General features: G+C 41.4%; 1 protein-coding gene across 4 annotated transcripts in view; it reads left to right on the top strand.

Moving 5' to 3' along the window:
- Window positions 1-12,057, top strand: part of TRIO (trio Rho guanine nucleotide exchange factor) — a 270,904-nt gene that overhangs the window by 223,767 nt on the left and 35,080 nt on the right. The window lies entirely within an intron of this gene.

Genomic DNA, 12,057 nt, shown 5'->3' with positions numbered 1-12,057 from the left:
AACCTCCTTGTAACTTCATCTGGTGCAGCAGTTATTTCCCCTGCCTACATAGATTATATATATATATATATATATATATATATATAATAAATAAATATTTTTTTTTTATATATATATATATTCTATTATACTGTACAGTATGGTGATGTGAGATTCTTTGCAAATGCCAATTAGCAAAAGATCTCGCGCTGTTGCATCATCCTGTGTCAACATTCTTCGGTTAATATAATATGTGGTTCTGCCAGTATAGGTTCTAAAATAAAGGTTTATTGAATGAGGGAGAGGGGAGTGTGTGTATTCTGTTCAAATAAAATCTATTTTGTAAATGGTGTGTGGTTATTTTTTAATGGAAAAGGGTCCGTTATGCGAGTCCCCAGTGCTGATAACATACTGTATGTACAGTAAATTGTGTAATGTTGGGATTTTGCGGTTTTGTTTAAAGGGCTGGTGGTCAATTGGTAAAGCAATCATGCTGAGGTTTACAGTTTATGCTAACAGAAACAATAAGTAGATACAAAAGCATATACTGATGATCATAATAATCTGTCCATTGCTAATTTACACTTTCCTAGTCCCTCCAGTGTGATGTGGTAAAATGGAACCATCATAGCAGTAAGGCCTGGTACACACCAGAACGATCCTGATTGTTAGTAGATCGTTAGCAGATTGTGTGATGGTTGCACGATCTGTTGGAGCACACAATCTGCTAACGATCTGCATCCAATCTGATCCCAATCCGATCTGAGTCTGTATCCAGTTGAATGGATCTTTTACAGATCCTACCTGCAGCAAGTAGGATCTGTAAAACGACCAAACAACAGCGGGGAAGTGCATCGGATTGGAATCGGATCGGAATTGGACCTAAACATGCCCAATCTACATACAGATTGGATCCAGATTGATGGAATTGAGCCCTAATCGTTCTGGTGTGTACCCCCCCTAACTGTGATATTCCTGTGGTCTGTGTGCAGTGGACAAGTAATTGTCCCCCTATTCATTCTAATATCACGCCAATGTTTCAGATAGTTTGGATTTCACAATGAAGTGACTCAGCGGTAGAAGTATTATAACCGGACTTATCTTGTTGGTAAAACGCCTCCTGTTTTGCCTCTTTACTGAGGTGGCTCAGGAAGCAGCAGGTGTGAGATGTATGAACATCTTGGGTGTTGAAGTGAGGAAGTGATCTCCCTCCACCCTAGTGCTGATGCAGTGTCTCACCCCCAGCTGGCTCACTGAGCATGTGCAAAAGCTTGCTACAAGATGTCAATGCATCCCGGAACCAGCAGCTGTGACAGCCAGGGACATAGCTACCCCTGATATGTTGATGGGGCAATGATACCTGCAGCTGTCAATCAATAGCTGGAGTTGTCATAATTGTCAGTGCTACTGACTGTACATACCTCGCTCCAACTGGTACTGAGCACATTTCTTCACATAATGACCTCTCTTACATCTACCCCTCTGTATTGAAGCAACAAAGAAACAGAATCTTAAAAACAATTGCAAATTTTCTTTACAAGAAGTAGTATTGGACTGGATATTACTACCTGTAATATCCAGTCATGTGAAAAGAAAACCAAAACAAAAGGATGCTTAGTTTAGCAGGAGAACACAGGGTAGTGGTTCAGCTCTTGTGGAGCTAAAGAGGTGTCAACTGAATTTTGACATACTGTAAATGTAGTTTATACTGTAGTTTGGCTATAATACTGCTGTGGAGACCAGCTGCAAATGAAAGAAATGTGTGTGTGTGTGTTTTATTTGTAGCACCTTGCTTTGCGGGTAAAGGGGCTTAATTACATATTTAGCTTTGGGCATAGTAATTTCTAGTTACTGTATATATACCACCTCCGTCCAATTCTACAGTAGTGTATATTATATAACCAGTTAATAACATACTTTTGCATTGACACAAACAAGTGGTCATTAGAAATTTGTGAAGGATAGAAGGAAGCAGAAAAAAAGAACCTTACGTAACATGATATTTAAGTAAGGCTTTGTTTCATCTGCAGAAACACTAGAATGTACTTCATTGTACTAGCCACTATCGTCACATTATAGCCACTATTGTCACATTATGTGCAGCACCCAGCTCCTGTCTCAGTGGAAGAGAATCTCCTAGACCCCGGCATGGTGGGAACTGAATGCTTAGCCATGCCCCTCATTTAAGGCACACCCTTTTTAGCTTGCTCTCACAGCGTGCATAAAAGGGGTAAGTTACGCCACTGCACATCTGTAGTACTGGCAGTGTTTCAAACAATATGTTGCATGGGTTTTTTTCATGCTATGCTTAAATTCCTGAACTGCAAGTTTAAAAACCTGTAATATCCTAAAACGTGGATTAAAAAAAAAGACAAACGCTTTTTAGATCATAAAGATTCATGGTTTAGTTATAAGACATTAGGTAGCGTTACTCATATCAGAGTACCCCACAGAGTACTCTGTTTTAACACAACATCCTAAATCTAGGCGAACACTTAGCAATATGTTGTCTGATCGGACCGATTTATTGCCTACATGGCTCAATAAGAGCTCTACCCCAGTACTAATGCCTATCATGCACTGTGTACAGCAAAGTGGACTACAAACAATATATCCAACCAATTTGGTGTTCCCTTCATGTCAATCCCTAGAACGGAGTGGCATGAAGGTTGTTCTATTGAAAAAACAAAAAAGATTAGGGACTTGCACTAGTGATAACACTTTTATAATTATTGTAGCGTTATATGAGGAGTCAAAACTGGCCTTTCGGAGACTAGCTCTTTGTTGGTCACCCTTCACATGGGGGTCAATTACCCCGTATGTGTTTTTTAGGTGACGGACAGTGGTGTACCCCCGAGTTTTATACCTGATTACATTTATACAACAAACAAGAGAAAATAAACTTGGGTGGGGTGCACGCTAGACTCCCTCAAAACTGATATGCCTTGATGCAATTTAGAACATTTTATTAAATAGTTTTTTTTATATATGTATAATCCCACACAACTTTACCGGAGAAGGAGGGGAATAAAAGAAAGAGAGAGGGGAATGCTAATAATTCCTAAATATTTGCCTTGATTTGCGAATATTATTATATAACCGGCTGGGTTATGTATATATGTTAAAACTCATGGCTATCAGGAGGTTTCTGAAAAGTTTGTGACCTTACAGTCGTGTACCAGTGTTCGTATTTTTCACTTATCGAATAGTGTTAAGGATTTAATCATTGGTCACCATGATGTCTCCGATGTTTTTGTTTTATTGCCAAATGGCATTGCAGGGTAGGCAGTCCAGGTATATCTGCCTTGACCCTCCATGTAGGCAAAGGGATAGTGTCAAAAAATATTGGAGGTTGAATTTAAAGGATTAGAACCTCTATGGTACACTGTACCTCTGCTGCTCGTCTTACTAAATTGCATAGAACGAGAAGTGAGAGAGTCCTGTGTCCATTTATGGCTCTAAGAGGATAGAAATATAAGGTGGCCCCTGGGGCGGGAAATCAGGGTACCCCCTTGTTACCTTCGCATTGCAAGGTGGGTAGGCCTAATACATCCGTCAAGGACCCACCTTGTAGGGACAGACAAAATGAGGGTACAATATTTACCTGGGTGACTGCATGCAACATTGGAGATTTAACATGCAAGAATATGATTAATAACTTACAGTGTACCATAGAGGTTCTAATCCTTTCAATTCAACCTCCAATATTTTTTGACACTATCCCTTTGCCTACATCTAAGGAGGGTCAAGGCAGATATACCTGGACTGCCTACCCTGCAATGCCATTTGGCAACAGGGGGGCACCCAGGAGATCAGTCTAAAAGATCATCCTACTATCCCTCTGGGACCATATATGGGCACGGGGCTCTCTCACTCCTCGTCCTATACATCAAGCAAGACGAGTGAGCAGCAGAAGCCCTGTGGGCATAGAAGTCCCAACTTTTAAATAAAACAAAAACATCAGAGACATCGTGGTGACCAATGATTAAATCCTTAACACTATTCGATAAGTGAAAAATACGAACACTGGTACACGACCGGGTGTAAGGAAGTATGATGGTCACAAACTTTTCAGAAACCTCCTGATAGCCATGAGCCCTAACATATATACATAACCCAGCCGGTTATATAATAATATTCGCAAATCAAGGCAAATATTTACTAATTATTAACATTCCCCTCTCTCTTTCTTTTTTTCCCCTCCTTCTCCGGTAACGTTGTGTGGGATTATACATATCTAAAAAAAAACAATTTAATAAAATGTTTTAAATTGCATCAAGGCATATCAGTTTTGAGGGAGTCTAGCGTGCACCCCACCCGAGTTTCTTTTCTCTTGTTTGTTGTATAAATGAAGGTTGTTCTAGTCAGGAGCAATGATCAAACACATTTGACCAAGATTGTAGTAGAAATGCCATGCTGTGACATATCTGCTCAATGCTTTTCTGTGAGACACTTATGTTGTACATGGCGATTGGCGCGGTAACAATGACTGTGGCTACATCTGTATATCAGCAATCGCAAAGAAAAATACATTAAAGAATACCACTTACAGATGTATCCCATTGCAGCCAATGTGAACATGTCGCAGCATGCCTCAAATGTTCACATTGGAGCTGGGTCCCATTGGAGTGAATATGAGGCAGGTGACGCGCTTTCCTGGTATCGCAGGAAGGCTGCATAAGGACACATCTGTACATAGTTGATTTTTTTTTGTTTTGCGATACAATCGCTCTTTTTGGAGGTCAAAATTCTATGAATTTTTTCAACCTATTAGAAAATATGATGAATTGTACATTGTAGAGAAATGATATTAAAAAATTTAGGTGTAAATACATTTTCTTACTTTACCTTAGAACTGTATTTGAGATAACAGCTCTTTGCACCTCTGCTTAAAGAGGAACTGATAACTGTGTGTGTGTGTGTGTGTATATATATATATATATATATATATATATATATATATATATATATAGTGTGTGTGTGTTCTTTTTCATGACTGTATTTAACTATAAAGTCATAAGCCAGATCATCTCTGAAAAAAATAAGCGTCTTCCAGAAAATGGAAGCTACTATAAATCGAACTTGGACATGCAACTTCAGGTGAGTACAGTACACCTAATATTGTAGTGTGTGTGTGTATATATATATATGTATATATATATATATATGTGTGAATGTGTATATCTATGTAGTGTATGTATAAATGTGTCCACATACATCTATACTCCATGCGATACATAACGCTTGAGATCCATGTAACTTTGTAGCTGTCATCTATTTTTTTTTTTTTTTCAGTTTTGTCCATGTAATAGCATCTTATTTGCAAAACGGGGCACACAAGCAGCTTTTGCTGATTAAAGTCACTGTACCTGCATAAGAATTGGAACATTACAGTGTTTTCCTGGAACATTGTAACATAGTATTTCATATGCAAATACAACCATTGCTATTTAATGGAAAAAGTCACAAAAGACTGCTGGTCTATATGTACATGAACACATCTGTATTGGGCATAATAGGCATTCAGACAACATGCTGCTTATGCTTTTGCTGTTCTCTGTTTAATGCAAGCTTTACAGAAAAGAATACAGCTCAAATTGAACTTTAACTGGGGATCGTAGAACCCTTTGGTGATTGCAATGAGTGCTGGTAAAGCCAGTTTAAAGAAACACAATTTCTCTATCCTAATCCAAGCACTCAGTCTGTGTAGCCCAGTGTGATCATAAGCATGGTTCTCCCAATTACTGTTAGTATGTGCGATTTCTTTTAAAAATTAAGTCTGATCTAAGTTCTTTTGAAAATGCTGAAACCACATCTTGAACTTGAGATCTGCCCCAGTAAAAATAAGTCTGTACCTAGATTTGCAAGATCATTTAGAGTATGCACTATGCAAAAAAATGTCAATACCATGTCCACTGGATGTGGGGCAAATGTAACATATGCAGCGAGAGTTAGATTTGGGTCGGTTGTGTTCAAACTGACATCTAAATTGCAGTGTAACAATTACATAGCTAGTATTTACCCTGCGCAGAAACAAAATAACTTATCCCAAATGTAACTTTGAAATTTGGCCTGTTCCCCTATAATATATCTCAACAGTGGCGTAAGTTCATCCATATAGCCCGGAGGCAAGATATAAGCTGGTGCCCCCCCCCCCCCCCCCCCCCAAAGGGCCAACAGCAGCCCCCTGACTTTAGCGACACAGCTAGAGCCGTGGTGCCGGAATTCACGTGACCTCCCGTGCCTCTGCTGCCTTCCAGGCCTGCACGCTGTCCCATCATGGAGCCGGGGCCAGGCTGCAGTCCTCTTAGGCGTTGATAGACAGCTGCCGGCACTGCAGATCTAGTGCGGCCTTCAGGGGGCTGTCACGGGGGGGGGGGGGGGGGGCTAGCTCTGTCCCCTGCTTATAACATCTTTTACACTGCTTTACATCCTCTCTCTGCACCCCCCCCCCCGAACACCCACAGATAATTACCAGATACCCACAGATAATTACCAGTCGCCGGGCTGCTTCTGGGCACCCTCTCCCTGCAGCGTTCCCCTGCTCCCGCCAAGCACTGAAGTCAGAGACGCGGCCGTCAGGCAGTGTTACACTGAGCTAGCCCCGGCGCTAGAATAAGAATCTCGGCCTTGATGTCTCACCTTTCAGGGGGTGGGGGACAGCCGAGTGCCGATACCTGCTGAGGGGAGAGGGATGGTCGGATTTAGTGCTGCAGCTTAATCTCAGGGGGGGACCCGCTCATTAGGTATGCAAGGGGCAGGGACCGGAGAAGTGCATAATAATGCATACCTATTGAGTGGGGCACTTTTCCTCACAGGGGCTGAGGAATCTCCGGCCGGACTCCCAGGAAGCAATGGAGCCAGTGCCCCCTTTAAGGCTGGCACCCGGCGGCAGATGACTCCATTGCCTCCGGGAGTTCCGCCACTGCATCTCAAGGTTTTTTTTCCCAAGAATATATGAATAAGTTGTTAAAAAATCATACAATGTGGTTTCCTGTTTTGTTTTCCCACATTCTGTCTTTCACAGTTGAATTATACCTATGATGGAAATTAAAGACCATTGTCATCTTTTTAAGTGTGTCAACTTGCATAATCGGTGGTTGTCCAAATACTTTTTTGCCCCACTGTATACAGTATATAGTATATATATAAAGATAGAGACTAGCGCACATGTAATTACCTTAAATCATACTTGTTTATGTGTTTATTAATTCAAATGTGTTTCTGCCCAAAGTGTACTGTGCAAACCAAAAGAGATAATAACCAGTAAATTGCATAATGCGCCTAATAGTGCAAAATAAATGATTTAAGTCAGAAGAACACTGTGATTTTAAAAGAACAAATAATAACTGAATACACATATGTTGTTTTTTCACTTTCTTTGATTACATGATCTATGAGTGTGATTATGTGGGAAAAAAACATAACATATTGTGTACCGTTTAAACTGTATGGAAGCAAAATATGTTTTCAACCGAAGGGGTTCCAACTTACCCACCTAATAATTTCTCACAGTGTTTTTTTTAAAGCATAAAAACATATTTTTAATACCACAGTGAAAAGCAATTGCAGAAATGTACACATACCATAAGTAAATTAAAATCAAGCTTATCTGTCCATCAGTAGACAGTAGACCCCAATGTGTTTCATCCTGGCCATTTATATAAAATCTAGATCTGATACATATATGTCTAGTGTCCGTGTGTAACCGAAACACTGCCATCTTCTGGCAGCAAGTGAAACTACATCTTTCTCAAATACAGAAACACAGAGGCATCACGAGGTAGCAGATTATCTTTCAAAGCTTTTGTTTAGCTAGTATATGATATACACACCATTGTCACATTGGCCCTTATTCTGATCGGTGCGGCCCGATCAGAATATGCGGCCACGACCGTGCAGGCGAATCCCCGCCTTCCATACGGATCGCCACCTGCCGTCCGTACGCGGATATGTGGCGATCCGCATGAAATTGGACGGGGATACGCCTCCTCCATGGTGGGAGCAGCCCCTGCATTCGATGGTCGCCGAACATTGAATGCAGGGCCGCACGTTCCACCAGGTCCCGCAACACAAGACCACAAGGACACTTGTCCGTGTGAAATCTTGTATGGGGGCGGGCAGCTGACATCCGGCGATGTCAGATGCCCGCCCCGTACCCACGCATCACGGCCTCATTACCATGCATACGCCCCGCGTTTGCATGGGAACGCCCATGAAACGCGGGGCGTATGCATAGGGTAATGAGGATAAGTAGCCCCTCACGCCCCTCTACGCCCCCTGTGCGGCGTATAGAGAATCCTTGCGGCGAAATCGCCTGCACATGCGCAGAGTGACCTCTGCACATGCGCAGAAGATAAACATCGGCGGCCCGTACGCAAGCGGGAATATCCGCATCGATCAGAATAAGGGCCATTATTATGACCAATAGCTAATAGCCAGAGTAACCGCGCTGTGCAGCATGGATAACAGCTTAACAGGCTGGAAGTGACTCCGTAAGGTGCTGGTAGGTTAGCCCAGGTATCTGGGGCCATGCTGACTGCAGTGCATCACACAGCTGCTTTAGGGTGTGTAGCTGAGGAAGCATAGAATGAACACGTCAATCAAGGTGGGTTAAAATTTGGACAATTAAGGGGCTAGAGAAGTACTTGGAAGTTTTGGTTGTGCTCGTTCAACTACTCTCGATCATGTTTTTAAACCTTTGAACATGTTGGATTGTCTTGCTGGAAGATTGCACCATAGGAAAGATAATCTGCATGTATGGGTTTACATGATCTGCAAGCATAAATGATAACCACATTGGTGAAGAGTTACTTCCACATGGATGATTGGGCACAGAGAATTCACAAAAACATTCCCCAGACCATAACACTGCCGCCACCAGCTTGTGTACTTCCAGCAATGTTTGCAGGTCTTTGGATTTGTTGCAAATTGTGGTGGTAATGAAGAGTGGTCAGATAAATGCAGACATGTCATAGCCATTCAGACAACATTTTGTGTATAAATTACCAATTGCAATCTTACGTGCTACTGGAGAGCTCTCTGCAGCCTGCATATCTGCAGAGGCATCAAGAATCAGTGACCCGCTTTTCGATGATGGTACCAATGTATCGGCAATTGTACACCATCGACAGAAATGTTTTGACATTGGGCATCCGTAGGCTCTGGTTAGAACTCAAAAGGAATATCACTGGGAAAATTGTGATATAAAACATTGACATATATATATATATATATATATTATATACAGTATGTTGATTTCCGCCTTATTTATTTATTTACAGTTTCTTATATAGCGCAGCAGATTCTGTTACACTTTACAATAGCAGACCGTGATAAAACAAACTGGGTAACAGACAGTCTTGGAGGTAGGAGGGCCCTGCTGCAAGCTTACAATCTATAGAACATTATATATCTATATAGTGTCTGTGAGTCTCTGAAACACTGACATCTGTTGGCAGAGAGTGAAACTACATATCTTTCTCACACATGCACAAACACAGAACGTGGCAGACTAACTTTCAAAGCTTTTGCTTCGAGCGGGCTTACTAGTATATGTATGTATGTGTGTATATATAATAACCCACTATTGCTCTCCATATATATATATATATATTACATTCACATTGGAACCTGGGTCAGCTATTGAATCAGAAATCTAGGCATTGATACAATGTATTAACATAAATCTCATTAGGTGGACAGCCAGGTTTTATTAATTTACAGCTGATTTTGCAACTCCATCAATGAAGATTACCACTGTATGCATTTTTACACTTTAAATTAAATTTAAAAAAAAACTCTATAAATAATGTCACACCTAAAATTCTCTATCAAAATATAAATAAATAGGAAGTTTCATATTCCAAATTAATTAGGCGCTCCACAAAAAAAACAATATTTTATCTTATATTAGAAATCTTATTATATTATATAAATATTCTCAAAAATATTAGCATGCTATAGCACACGGGGTGACAGGGAAGCCTGTGCTGAGCGACTTGCTTAGCACACATCGCTGCACACCCGCAATATATGCTAAGTGATCCATGCGGGACAATTTTCTCCGGTGAGAGAACACTGAAGACGGCTAGATATTTACTGTATGCAGTCAGGTGATAGCGGCGCATCGCCATTGCCAGGGGGCATACAAAAGGAGCAATTTCTAAGCAATCTTGTCTGATCACTTAGAAATAGCCATATCACCCCATGTGTTTTGCCCTTAAGAAAGATTGTAAGCTTGCAAGCAGGGCCCTCCTATCTTTAACTGTATGTAAAGGTCTGTAAATAGCCAGTTTGTTGTATCACTTTTTACAATTGTAAAGTGCAATGGAATTGGCTGCGCTATAAAAGAAACAACAATGCTTTTTATTTATTATTATTTATTAAGGTCCATACACACCGCATGTATGGATAACGATTATGGGGAAAATCGATGGGCAGAAAAACACTCAGTGCATACACACTGAGCATTTTTCGCACATTTCAGCGATTTTTCTTGGGGATGCTATGGAAAGCTGTCAACTCCCTTGCTCATCGGCTGGTAATACCAGTAGATGAGCGGCCTGACCAGGGATGACGTAGGAGCGTGCTTCAGCACTCACCGCTCATCCCTCCCCCATACACACTGGGTGGCTTTTAAGCTGAAACGAGTAAACTGAGCGGCTTTCAGCTGAAGGTCCCTCAGTGTGTATGGGTCTTGAGATAAATATAGATGTCTGTATATATTTACAATATATAAATTTATTAACAAAGATCAGGCCAGTAGTTCCCAAACTGTGTGCAGAGGCACCTTGGGTGCCTCAGGTTGGTGGTCCAGGACCAATTCATATTATTTACGGTCAATGTAATACCCCTTTCAGACATATGCGAAAAAAACCCGGCTTTTTTCACAAGAATGCACCCAAACCCGGGACTAGCATATGTCTGAAAGGGTATACCCGGGATTTCACTCCCAGATACTCAGCACCTGCAATTGACCAGGGTTTTTCCTGGTATTTTACGCCAGGGTATAATACCCGGCTTATGTCTGAATGGTATTGCCCAGGTTTTTCAGCTTTAAACATCTGATGTGGCTTTTTTTTTTTTTGCTGCCGGGGCGTCTTCTGATGAGGTCATCAGCTGCCGCCGAGGAAGACTCCTCCGGCACATGTGCGAAGGCGCTTGCAGAGGCAGTGGCTGCATGTTGCTCCTTTGCATTCTGTTGCTGCAAAGGGAGCAGAGTCCTGTGGGAAGTGAGGTGGCATGGCACATCATTGGAAGGAAGAGGAGGTCAGGGAGCTGTTACATGTGCGTGGAGAAGAGGAGATCAAATCTCAAATCACAGGCACTGTGAAGGATGCCATAGTGTATGCAAATATTGCAAAGGTCCTTGCCCATTTTAATGATGAAACACTGAAATGCTTGAAACGCCTGGCTTATGTGTGAAAGGGGTATACCCGGGTTTTTCCCAGATCTGAGGTGTAGTGTGAAAGGGGGTCTGTTACTAAAATCACGGGAGTGACCTGGGTTGAAAATCGCAGGTAAACCTGGTCAAAATCCCGGGTAGTATGTCTGAAAGGGGTATTATAGACAAAACCAGTGCTGGTGGCTGCCAATCATAAAACATGTGGACAAGCAGAAGCGAATACTGTCACTCACCGCATAACTGACCCTACGGATAACATATAAACACAATCTACTTTTTTTTTTTTTTTCTTCATTACTTTTGACCTTGGGGTGCCTTGAAAAAGATTCTGATACTCTAGGATGCCGTGATTTTAAAATGTTTGGAAACCACTGGATTAGGCTAATATATAAAAACAGCAATTCTATGGGAATCACTAAGGGGCATATTCATTTCAGATCATCATAATATCTGGCTGTGTACATGTTGGGCCTTATTTTGGTTCATTCTTTCTGACAAAATCCTTCTTAGATGGGCAAAACCATGTGCACTGCAGGTGGGGCAGGTGTTACTTGTGCAGAGAGAATTAGATTTGGGTGGGGTTTTACTTCAAAGTGAGATCTATATTGCAGTGTAAAAATAAAGCAGTCAGTATTTTTTTTCCCTGCACAGAAACAAAATTACTCACCCAA

The sequence above is a fragment of the Crinia signifera genome, chromosome 5 (genome assembly GCF_055691185.1).
Source record: "Crinia signifera chromosome 5, ASM5569118v1, whole genome shotgun sequence".
Taxonomy (NCBI): domain Eukaryota; kingdom Metazoa; phylum Chordata; class Amphibia; order Anura; family Myobatrachidae; genus Crinia; species Crinia signifera.
This window is presented reverse-complemented; position numbering and strand designations above follow the sequence as displayed.